Raw genomic sequence first — 13,471 nt, forward strand, 5'->3', positions numbered from 1 at the left:
TTGAGCACGGAGTTGGGGACACGAGTTCATATTAACTCAACTCTCCATAAGAACCATGTAGCTAACATGGGATTTAACGGGTCATACTTTTTAGATGATCCCGTAAGTTAAGCTAGTGGATCCATTTCGTAAAGTTAGCTTCCTATATCACGGCAAGGTATAGGATGGTCCTTGGGCAATGTGAGGTAAAATGTTGTACCACTACTAGGGCTCATAGCGGTGGTTGTCGGTTAAAGAATCTCGCACTAAAGTTATATTACTTTTATATAAGTAAAGTTGAATTTGTTATTCCTTTAATCATTAACGAACTAAGTTGTTTACAATGTTTTACAAGCTTTATATATTGCATGTGTCTTATTGCTTTATATATTGAGTTCAGTTATTCATGAGTTGAATAGAGCCAAGGTAAGAGTTCCTTTTTACTCTTTTCAAGCTTAAGTTGTGGTTTAGATTTCCAGCTTGCATACTCGTACATTCAATGTACTGATGCCAGTTGGCCTGCATCTTATGACGATGCAGACACAGGTACCCAGGGCCAGCATCCGGTACACCGTTGATCCAGTTGAGTACTCCAGAGTCAGTGGTGAGCCTCCTTGCTTTTCGGAGGACTCGGTTATTTTGTTCTCTTAGTTTTGTTTTATTAGGATGTTGCGGGGTTTGTCCCAACATCCATCTCAGTATTTTAGAGGCTTCATAGACATTCAGTCAGTTAGTTTTGAGTCTCTCATCTATGTATATATGTAAATATTCTATTTTGAGACTCGAGTTGCCCTTTTTGGGCTAGATTTTATTTGTTAAGTTGTTTTATGTCCTTGCATTGCATGAAGTTATTCTGTTGAGGTAGGTTTTCGCTGAGTTAAGAAAGCCAGACAAAGGGTTCGCTTGGGGGCCAGCAATGGTCTTCGAGTGCCGGCCACGTCCAGGGTGTAGGTTTGGGGCGTGACATCTCCCACACAAAGTATGACAACACTCGGCTACCTACCATACCAACCTTCTAGCGTAATCCTCACCCTCCACATTTTCTTATCTAGGGTCATGTCTACGGTAAGCTAAAGCTGGCACATTCATGTCTAATCATCTCCCCCTATCTAATAACAAGATACAAGGCAAATGAAGATAAGAAACTACACGATTACTAAATAATACTATAATATAGAGAAGTGGAGAAGGGCTAGCTCCATTCCTCTCCCACACAATGTGACAACACTCAGCTACCTACTAACCTTCTAGTTTGATCCTCTCTCTCAACATCTTCTTATCTAGCGTCATGTCCTCAGTAAGCTGAAGTTGCCACATGTCCTATCCAATCTCCTCTCCCTAGTTCTTCTTCAGCCAATACCTCTATTTTTTCCAACTCTTGTTATAGTCAACCTCTCACATTTTTTTACTAGAACATATTGCTTCTTCCTTGAGCAGCAAATGCAACAATCTGAACATTTTCTTGCTTGAAAACGTTTTGTGTGAGAAAATGTTGCTCTACAGAAAGTAATTCCCTAAAACAGATATCCAAGGAGGGAGACAAATCACGAATTATCAAGTTAGAGCAAACACTCAAAATCAAATCGCAATTTCATCAAAAAAAAAAGTTGGTCTCGTTTGTATTGCTTGTATTATAGAAAGAGATTTAACACGTATTTCAACATAAACAATATTAGTAAATTTAGCCCTAAGTTTTGAACTCCAGAAAAATAATCCTGAATAGAAAGACTTTGTTAAGAGTAAATAGCAATGTCATGCTTTAACTAAAAGCGTCTTATGCTATTGTCATGGTTGTAACCCTTATATAAATAATCTTATATGGCCTTTGTAGTCTTATATCCTAAGATTAAGGACAATAAGAGGGGAATTGACCCTAAATTCCATGTCATCACTTGAGCATCTTTGACTTTCCACTAACCTAACTTTGTAGGATCCAGATCACTTCCATCTATATGGCCACATAATTCTTTTTCCAGTGACAAATAGTTGAAACAAAAATTTCCACGCAGAATAATTTGTTCCACATTTTTCTAGTGGGACGAACATTGAAGGACTCAAACTGATGCAGTGTTATTGAAAGTGCACTCAAGCCCTATAGCAAGGCTCAAAACATGTTGAACCTTTTGCCTCACTTAATATTCGCTTCAGTGTCGTCATCAAGGTTCAAAGACATACTTTTCCTTGCCAATGAACCTCTTCTCAAGAGACAATACTAAGTCATTGATAGTTCACTTTATCGTAATTATTTTTCAAATTTCTCTGTTCTTACATTTTTCATTCATACTTATAAATTGTTTGTCTTGGACTAAACATATAATTTGTATTTTTTTCTCCCTTCGCGCCTTTTTTCATTAGAGCCCACGTTTTATTTGTACTTTGCGCTTAAATCCCCACGAAGTTTTGTGCTCTTAGCTTTTGATAACGCTGTACCGATGTGAAGTCATGTTTTTGAATAGTGAAAATCAAAAACACAGTGATAAGAAAAAAAAATAGCCAAAATAACCAAGACCAAGAACCCTAAGTATTTAGTCTCTACATACTTAGGCTAACTATTGGCGAATAACTAAGAATACAAAAGCTTCCAACAAAATCAAAAGTAACAACGGATCAAGTATAAATCTTACATATTCCATATTGAGAATATTTAATGTAGATCCTACAAGATACTCTATGATCTGCCCATCATACCAATACGCCCCTCCTCCTCTCATGCTCAAACAATCTCAACCTCGTTTCCCTATCTTGTCCGCCACAGTCGCTACTGCCACCTTACCCTGTATAACCTCGTGTATCTAATCATATCTCTTGTAATAAGCCCATACATCCATCTGAGCATCTTCATCTCCGTTACATTTAATATTTACATGTTCGCGTTCTTGACTAACTAACACTCAGCCTCATACAAAAATATTAGTCTAACCAGCAGACTGTAGAATTTACTTTTAAGCCTTGGCGACACAATATTATCATCCAGTACCCTGGATTCGAGCCTTCATTTCATCCACCATGTTCCAATACGATGCAGGACATCCTCATATTAATGACTTAAAAGTCCCTAATTAGGCCTAAAATGGAAACGGGCTAAAATACAGTTTCTGGACTTGATATAAAGAATGCAAGGAAACAGAATCAAAGTTTGGTAATGAGGTGGTTATGGAGATATACAAATGAAGGACAATCACTCTAAAAGAAGGTAATTAAAGAGAAGTGTGGAGAAGAAGATGCGTGGAAGACCAAAGCAGTCAGCACTGTATATGGGGTCAGTGTACGGAAGACTATTAGAAATCTATGCCGGATTTTCAGTATCAATACTATCCTCAAAGTTGGGAATGGCCACAAAAACGTCCTTTTGGGAAGACAACTGATTAGGACCTGGTTAACTCAGACCATCTCCAACCCACCTCTAATTTACTCTCCATTCTCTTTATTTGGAGAGTAAAATAGAGAATGGGCACTCCAACCCCTCTTTATTTTAAACTCTATTCTTCATTTTTAGAGAGTTGAATAGTAGNTTTGTATTTTTTTCTCCTTTTGCGCCTTTTTTCATTAGAGCCCACGCTTTATTTGCACTTTGCGCTTAAATTCCCACGAAGTTTTGCGCTCTTAGCTTTTGATAACGCTGTACCGATGTGAAGTCATGTTTTTGAATAGCGAAAATCAAAAACACAATGATAAGAAAAAAAAATAGCCAAAATAACCAAGACCAAGAACCCTAAGTATTTAGTCACTACATACTTAGGACTAACTATTGGCAAATAACTAAGAATACAAAAGCTTCCAACAAAATCAAAAGTAACAACGGATCAAGAATATTCCATATTGAGAATATTTAATGTAGATCCTACAAGATACTCTATGATCTGCTCATCATGCCAATACGCCCCTCCTCCTCACATGCTCAAACCATCTCAACCTCGTTTCCCTATCTTGTCCGCCACAGTCACTACTGCCACCTTACCCTGTATAACCTCATGTTTCTAATCATATCTCTTGTAAGAAGCCCATACATCCATCTGAGCATCTTCATCTCCGTTACATTTAATATTTAAATGTTCGCGTTCTTAACTAACCAACACTCAACCTCATACAAAAATATCAGTCTAACCAGCACACCGTAGAATTTAGTTTTAAGCCTTGGTGACACAATATTATCATCTAGTACCCTGGATACGAGCCTTCATTTCACCCACCATGTTCCAATATGATGCACGACATCCTCATATTAATGACTTAAAAGTCCCTAATTAGGCCTAAAATGGAAACGGGCTGAAATACAGTTTCTGGACTTGATATAAAGAATGCAAGGAAACAGAATCAAAGTTTGGTAATGAGGTGGTTATGGAGATATACAAATGAAGGACAATCACTCTGAAAGAAGGTAATTAAAGAGAAGTGTGGAGAAGAGGATGCGTGGAAGACCAAAGCAATCAGCACTGTATATGGGGTCAGTGTATGGAAGACTATTAGAAATCTATGCCAGATTTTCAGTATCAATACTATCCTCAAAGTTGGGAATGGCCACAAAAACGTCCTTTTGGGAAGACAACTTATTAGGACCTGGTTAACTCAGACCATCTCCAACCCACCTGTAATTTACTCTCCATTCTCTATATTTGGAGAGTAAAATAGAGAATGGGCACTCCAACCCCTCTTTATTTTAAACTCTATTCTTCATTTTTAGAGAGTTGAATAGTAGTTCTCCAAATTCACACTCTCTATTGCACTTTTTTAAATATTTTATTATTATTTCTATTATTTTCTAATTAATGTATTATTTTATATATAATGCAATTAATTAAATATCTAATATTCATAATTCTTTTTAAATGTATTTAATATTTTAAATAATATATCATTTAATATATACTACTTTCATCCCAAATCAATAATATTTCAATTTTTTTCTAATTTTCGTCAATAATATAATTTGATTTTATTATTATTTTTTGAACGTGCATTCGGAGTTTTGCAATTACGTTTTGCAATAATGGCGGGACCGTCACATTTTTGGAGAAAGAAAGTATTACATGATATAATGACTACATGTATTATATTGTACAACATGATAATCAAGGATGAACAGTGTTATCAAAGGCAAAAGGCGCAAAAAATCTCTAAGGTATGTAGGAGCTTAAAGCGCAAAGTGCAAACAAAGCGTGGGATTTAATGAAAAAAGGAGCAAAGGGAGAAAAGAAAACACACACACACACACACACACACACATATATATATATATATATATATTTAGTCCAAGACTAATAATTATAAATATGAATGACAAATATATGACCAAAGAAATTGAAAAAAATTATGATAAAGTGAACTATCAATTATTTAGTGTCACTTCTTCATAAGAGGCTCGTTGGCAAGGAAATGTTTGCCTTAGAACGTTGATGACAACACTTAAGCACACATAAAGCGAGGCAAAGCGCTCAACACATTTTGAGCCTCGCTTCAAGGCTTAAGCGCACCTTTGATAACATTGGGATGAACATGATCTTAATGGACCAATTCAAGATGCCATAGAGGCTCCAACTATATAAATGGTGGTAGATGAAAGTCTCCGGATGGAATAATTTTTAGTTAGACATAAAAAAAAGGACAAAAATGCTCACTTTAAACTTCGTAATGCATTAGTAGAGCATTTATGGGAGTAAAGTAATAATTTTGAAAGTTGAGTGTTTATGTGATTGTATTTCACTTTTATTTGAATTTGTCAGTTAATTAGTATATTATATAATATTTTCTTGCAATTTATGTTATTTAGAAATGTAAAATAAAATATAAATTTATATTATATAAACATTTTGAAGTAGTAAAATTTTATATCACATGAAAATTATATAAAGTGGTTATTTGGGAAAAAGAAAGAAAAGATTTATATTATGAAATAAGAAAATAAGATTAAAATAGAATATACTGAGGAGAAAGGAGAAGATTCCTTTTTAGAGAGTAAATAGAGAATTGGGTTGGAGTTGGATGTCTGACAAAATAGAGAACTCTTTATTTCGAGAGTAAAATAGAGTATAAGGTTGGAGGTGCCCTCAGGTTTCTATTTCCAGATGTTCTCATACTACATCAACAACAAAAAGCTAAAATCACTGAAGTTTGGAGTAACCAAGGCTGGGATCTCAGTGACAGAAGGCCTCTAAATGACTTACAATATGGATAAATTCATAGAATTCCTCAACATTCTCAATTTCTTCAAAAGGAGTCTCACTAGAACAAGATAGATTACGGTGGCTGAGAGATAGTATATGGATCTTTTCAGTCAAGACAACAAATTATATGAGGAATCAGAACAACCACCTTTATGTGTAGTGGCCCTGGAAGCATTTATGGAAACCAAGATACCATACAAAGTGACATGTTTTGTTTTGTCAGAGCAAGAGCAACAACTATGGCAGCACCAACACCAGTAAGACAGGGTGCGCCTGAGCCAACTATTGGGACTGCACCCCGAGGGGGAGCAATGACGAGAGGCCGTGGTAGAGGTTGCGGGAGAAGTCCCACTAGAGGTAGAGGATAAGCAACTAGTCCAACTAGAGATGGAGAAGTGACCCCTCCATCGGCTGATGAGGTAGCGAGAGAGGGTGATGAGGGGGAGGATGAGCAGATTCATAAGAAGGAAGCACCACCCCAGCATACTCCAGAGATGATCAACTATGTTCTCACTTATCTTAGCGGGTTATCTGATCAGGGCCAGGTACCCCAGCGTTTTCTGCACTGGCAACTCAAGTACAAGGAGTACAACATGCAGCTGTTGTGGCTCCCCACATTGATGCGTCCTTGCAAACATGCATGTTTCCTCGATTGACTACAGGGCCTATAATGACTAGTGACCAGCATGATCTTTTTATTAAGTTCTTAAAGTTGAAACCTCCCGTCTTCAAGGGTACTGAATCTGAAGATGCTTATGATTTCCATATGTATTGTCACATGTTGCTTCATAAGATGGACATAGTGGAGCGATTCAGTGTTGAGTTTGTTACCTACCAGTTTCAAGGGGATGCCAAAATGTGGTGGAGGTCTCATGTTGAATGTCGACCAGCAAAGGCACCGCCTATGACTTATGCAGCATTTTCTAGCTTCTTCATGGAGAAGTATATACTCAGACTTTGAGGGATAAGAGGAGAGATAAGTTCCTGAACATAGAGCAAGAAATATGTCGGTTGCAACCTATGAGGCCAAATTTTGTGCATTATCCAGATATGTCACTCAATATTGCTTCAGTTCGCAAGAGCGGATTTTCTGCTTTGTGAAGGGACTGAGGTAAGATTTGCAGATTTCAGCATTACAAGTAGCTGCTTCTGCAAAATCTTTTCAAAAAGTGGTTGATTTTGTGATAGAGGTAAAGCGGGTGAAGCCAGATGACTTCACCAAGGTGTCAACATTTAAGAAGTTCCGTAAAGGAGGTGAGGTTAGTGGTTCTTACTCCATATGGCAGAGTTCTGGGGGTTATCCACCCCGTCTTCTTCAGTCTTCATTGTAGGTTTCACCTGAGGGTCCGTCATCGACCAGTGAGCTTTTTTCTGAGTTTGGGGGTTGTCTTCAATTTTCTTCATCTTCACAGAGACAAACTATCGACTCCAGAACTTGCTATGGATGTGGTGAGGCTGGACATATCAGGAAATACTGTCTGAGGCAGAGTCAGGCTCGCTATGATCAGAGTTATAGATCTCCAACAGTTAGAGGTAGGGGTGGTCATGGTAAAGGTCGTCATTCAGGAGGACGTGGTGGCTAAGGTAATGGTGGTCACCAGTTCGACCAGGCTGGCGGGTAGGTTGGAACTACTGTAGCATAGCTCGACAGAGGCAATGGATAGACATGTGATAAAGCCTAATGTTATGCTTCCCCCGAGAGGCTAGAGGCAGAGGCATCCAATGTTGTTATCACAGGTACTCCTCTGGTCTGTGATCGCATGGCTTCGGTGTTGTTTGATCCTCAATCCACATTTTCTTATGTATCTTCCTTATTAGCTAATGGACTTGATTTGCATTGTGACTAGCTTGACATGCCTATTCGTGTCTCTACTCATGTTGGTGAGTTTGTGTTAGTTGAGAAGGTGTATAGGTCTTACCTTGTGACTTTTGTGGGGAGCAAAACTTATGTAGATTTGATTATTTTGGAGATGGTTGATTTCAATGTAATTTTGGGTATGACTTGGCTTTCTCCAAATTTTACTATCTTAGATTGTAATTCTAAGACTGTGACTTTGGCCAAGCCTGGGATAGATCCGTTCGTATGGGAGGGTGACCATATTCCCGCCCCAGTTCGTATTATCTCTTTTCTTCGTGCTAAGAGGTTGGTGCGTAAGGGTTGTTTAGCTTTCTTGGCACATCACAGGGGTGATACTTCCAAAGTGCCTTTGATCGAAACTGTTTTGATAGTTCATGAGTTTGTGGATGTTTTTCCTGCAGAACTGTCTGGTATGCCAATTGATAGGGATATTGATTTTGGTATTGACTTGTAACCTAGGACTCGCCCCATTTCCATTCCCCTTATATAATGTCCCTAGCTGAGTTGAGATAGTTCAAGGCCCAACTTCAGGAGTTGTTAGGTAAAGGTTTTATTAGACCGAGTGCCTCTCCTTGGGGTGCTCCAATTTTATTTGTGAAGAAGGATGGTAGTTTTCGGATGTGCATAGACTACAGGCAGTTGAATAAGGTGACTATTAAGAACAACTACCCTATTCCTCGCATTAATGACTTGTTTGATCAGTTACAGGGTGCTTGTATGTTCTCAAAAATTGATTTGAGGTACGGTTATCATCAACTAAAAATACGAGCAATGGATGTGCCAAAGACTGCTTTTCGAACAAGGTATGGACATTATGAGTTCTTAGTAATGTCTTTTGGGCTTACGAATGCCCCTGCTGCTTTCATAAGCCTGATGAATGGAATTTTTAAGCCATATTTGGATCTCTTCGTTAGTGTATTTATTGATGATAATACTAATCTACTCCAAGAGCAGGAAAGAACATGAAGAGCATTTGAGAATTGTATTGGGGTTGTTAAGGGAGAAAAGGCATTATACCAAATTCTCCAAGTGTGAGCTTTGGCTCAATTCAGTGTCCTTCTTGGGACACGTGGTTTCTAAGGATGGAGTGATGGTGGATCCCACTAAAATTGAAGCAGTGAGGAGTTGGGTAAGGCCTACTAATGTTTCAGAGGTAAGGAGTTTTGTTGGTTTAGCTAGCTATTACTGTCGGTTCGTTAAGGGATTTTCTTCCATTGCTTCCCAACTGACCAAGTAGAATGTTCCCTTTGTATGGTCAGATGAGTGTGAAGAGAGCTTCCTGAAACTCAAGAGCTTGTTAACTACTGCACGGATTCTTTCCTTGCCTGTGGAAGGTAAGAATTTCATTGTTTATTGTGATGCATCTTATTTTGGTTTAGGTGCAGTGCTAATGCAGGAGAGTAATGTATTTGCCTATGCTTCAAGGCAATTGAAAGTGCACGAATGTAACTATCTGACCCATGATTTGGAGTTGGCTGCAGTTGTATTTGCATTGAAACAGTGGAGGCATTATCTACATAGGGTCAAGTGTGAAGTGTATACAGATCATCGTAGTTTACAATATGTGTTCACTCAGAAGGACTTGAATTTGAGGCAAAGGAGGTGGATGGAGTTACTGAAAGAATATGACATTACTATTCTATATCACCCAGGAAAAGATAATATTATGGCTGATGCCCTAAGTAGAAAAGCAGGGAGCATGGGAGTTTAGCCCACTTACAAGTTTCTAGACGCCCATTGGCTAGAGAGGTTTAAACTCTGGCTAATGACTATGAGACTGAAAGTAATTGAGAAAGAAGGATTCTTGGCTTGTGTGGAGGCAAGATCTTTTCTTGACAAGCTTAAAGGAAAGCAGTTTGATGATTAGAAGCTGAGCCGAATTCAAGACATGGTATTGCGAGGAGAGGCTAAAGAGGTTGTGATTGATGAGGAAGGCGTCTTGAGAATTAAGGAGCGTGTATGTGTGCCCTGTGTTGATGATTTGACTCATACTATCCTTGCAGAGGCTTATAGTTCGAGGTATTCTATATATCCTGGTGCAACCAAGATGTATCGTGATCCGAGACAACATTATTGGTGGAGTAGAACGAAGTGTGACATTATTGATTTTGTTGCCCAACGCCCAAATTGTCAGCAGGTAAAGCACGAGCATCAGAGGCCTAGAGGGACACTTCAATGAATGTCCATTCCTGAATGGAATTGGGAAAGAATTGCAACGGATTTCGTGGTTGGTCTGCCAAAGACATATGGTAAGTTTGATTCTATATGGGTAATTGTTGACAGATTAACGAAGTCTACTCACTTCATTCCAGTCAAGGTGACTTATAATGCAGAGAAGTTAGCCAAACTCTATATCCGTGAGATAGTTCGATTGCATGGAGTTTCGATATCCATTATATCAGATAGAGGTACGAAATTTACTTCTAACTTTTGAGGACCTTGCAAGCTGAATTAGGTACTAGATTGGATCTTAGTACATAGGCACAGTATAAACCCCATATATCATCATACACATGGAAACCATTCATAATAGTACCTAGAGCCACTTATAACATTTTAGGCACATTCAATGACAATACATTACCTTCCTCTTTATCTTAACTCCTTTCTTCAAGCAACCCTTAGGGAATACTTGGTGCAATGTATCACCTCAAGGTTACCAAGGGTGAGCTTACATATAGCCTTCATCAATCCAACCACATATATTCATAGAGTCATAAGCACCCCATAAGACATAGTATTCACATAGGAACTATCACTTAAGACAACCCCCAAGTCACGCTAGTGGAATGTGCAAGTAGCATCCCATAATACTACTCCTATCAAGTGTTCCTAGGAAGCCACCATAGACTAGGCACATCATATTTAACAAGTCATAACATCTACATTTAACATTTAACATTAGACATAAGACCAACATACTTCATCACATCATATAAGAACTTATTCATTTACTACATCATTAGTCATAACCCATTTAGTTCATATCATAGATAAACCACCCTCACAACCCCTTCACAAGCTCACTTGTGCAATGTACACATGGAGTCCCATACCCCTACATATACTAAGCAAAACTATTAAGAAGTCATAAGTGTAATTCTCATACATAAACATACTTCATGTCTTGACATAAGTAAAGTCAACCTTAACATGCTTTCATATTAACATACATAGACCATAGTCTTCATTACATAAAGAGCCTAATCATAACCTCCCTTAGAGTCCACTTGTGCAATGCATAAGTAGGATCCATAGTCCTACCTACACTAAGCAATTCTTTAAGAAATCATGACTAGAGTTCATATTCTTATCTTAGTTCATTTCTTAACTTTCGTGAGCTATTGCCATAACCGACATAGACCATGTGAGCTATATGGAATCCGGTGTTCTACAACCACACCGAAAAGAGAGGGTAGTACTTGCCAAAGTAGGACCTACATACATAATATCTATATAGTGGATCCACAAAGCTAAGACCTACGGGGGCACGTAGTTATGGAACAAGGAGATTGCTACTAGAAAACCTTGACTTACTAAGTGTGGAGGTTTCCATCTCATGAGACAACATCTATGTTGGGAACCCGGACTTGCTAAACGTGGAGGTTCTCTTGTGGGAAGCCGAAATTGCTAAACGTGAAGCCCCCACTCTCATTTTTCATGTTCACTCGGTGCTAAGCTCCAACTCCCTTTTTAAACATCTTTAAGCCTTTATTTAACATTAGTTCATAGAATAGGCTTTATGGACTTAATCCCTCATATCATGTAGCTCAAATGTTTCTAAGATGAGAATGACCTTTCATCATAGAACCTACATTATGTGAGAATGACCTTTCACATAGTCATACCATATTCATAACATAGTCTAGTTTAGAGTACAATTGAGGAAACCTTTCAAAAGACTCACTTTCACTAGATTATCATAAACCTTATTCATTCATTCATGTGTGCGTACATATTCGAGAAAGCCTTTCACATAAACACCTTTATACAACACATATTCATACATTGCTAATCATACACTTTGCATGCGTAATAAGATGTAAAGCTGCATATAAGAGTTAACCTTTGAATAGACACCATAACACATCATATTCATAGCTATACATGTAGAGTGTCAGTGTGGGCGCATATTGGTCCTCATAGATACATATTAGCAACAACATTGATATTAAGTGTTCTTCCCTTAAAGGGATCACAACACATTCACAATGTCCCCAATTCATGAACAATTCACATATAAAGCCCTTAGGGATTCTAGACCACACACCCACAATTCATCATAGAAGACAAGGGCACATTCAACATTGAATAGGTACTCCTAACATGTATATGACCAAAGATTCATATAAGGGTCATATAGGTAAGGGTCATTCCACAATAGTACCTAACATAATCATCATGTAGACCACACCTTATCCCTAAATTTATCATTCACATTGTACTCCTCATCATCAACTCACTTTAAATATCATTCTAGCATTGAGGATTTCATACATAACCTTCATAACATAACTTCATAAACATATGCATCATAATCATCAATTCACTTCACATCTATTGCCTTCAAGGCCGTGATCTCAACAAACATAGATAGACAAGAAGTAAACACCTCCACCATAAGTGGATCAAACCTCACAACATCAATTCTCATACTATAGACTAGAAGTTAGGTCAAATTACCAATTCTCCAAGACATGATCACCGTGGATCAATCCTCAACAATTCATAATCAATTGACATAGGTAGCAATAGGAATCAACAATGTAATTCAATAACATAAACATAATCTAAGTACAATTCTATAAACAAAGGAATCAACCCACAACTTTGCCCATAAGGCCATAATTCTCAACTCATCAATATACCAACAATGCAACATGAATAAGTATAGACAATCATAGGAAACGTCAACGCAATCTAATCTAAACATAATTCCACCAATAGAAGACCCATATCATAGGCCAATTTACGAGGATTTGGGGATCATGGGTTCTTCAAGAATTCCTTTGAAAATTGTCTTAAAAACATTAATTCCATATTAATTCATCAATAGAATGATTTAGAAAATCGTTTGACAAGGAACCCATGTTTAGATTGAAAATTTGGAATTTTGGTGTTTGAATCACTTTTGAAAATCTTTGATAGAACTCCTTAAATGAGAGGTTATTCAGGTATCAAGAGTCACCATACCTTAATTATTGAAGACCCATGAAATTGAAGAAGAAATCAGTTGAAAACACATCTTTTAGCTTGAACTTCATCAAGGTCTTCAATGGAGTTTTTGAGAGAATCTATTTTGAGAGGGAAGGGTCAATTTGAAGAATGGGGTCTAATTTTAGGTTTTGAGGTTTTAAGCAACTTAAAATACCCTAAAATAAGTAGAATAACCATTTATAATAATTCCCCAAACTACCCCTCACTTAGTTGGACCTTTTTAAATAGGTGAAACTTGAGTTTTATTTTCGCAGAT

At 37.7% G+C, this 13,471-nt stretch overlaps 1 pseudogene; it reads left to right on the top strand.

Moving 5' to 3' along the window:
- Positions 1–9,886: 9,886 nt before the first annotated feature.
- LOC125859529 (uncharacterized) overlaps positions 9,887–13,471 on the top strand; it is a 14,103-nt pseudogene continuing 10,518 nt past the window's right edge.

The sequence above is a fragment of the Solanum stenotomum genome, chromosome 1, assembly GCF_019186545.1.
Source record: "Solanum stenotomum isolate F172 chromosome 1, ASM1918654v1, whole genome shotgun sequence".
NCBI lineage: Eukaryota > Viridiplantae > Streptophyta > Magnoliopsida > Solanales > Solanaceae > Solanum > Solanum stenotomum.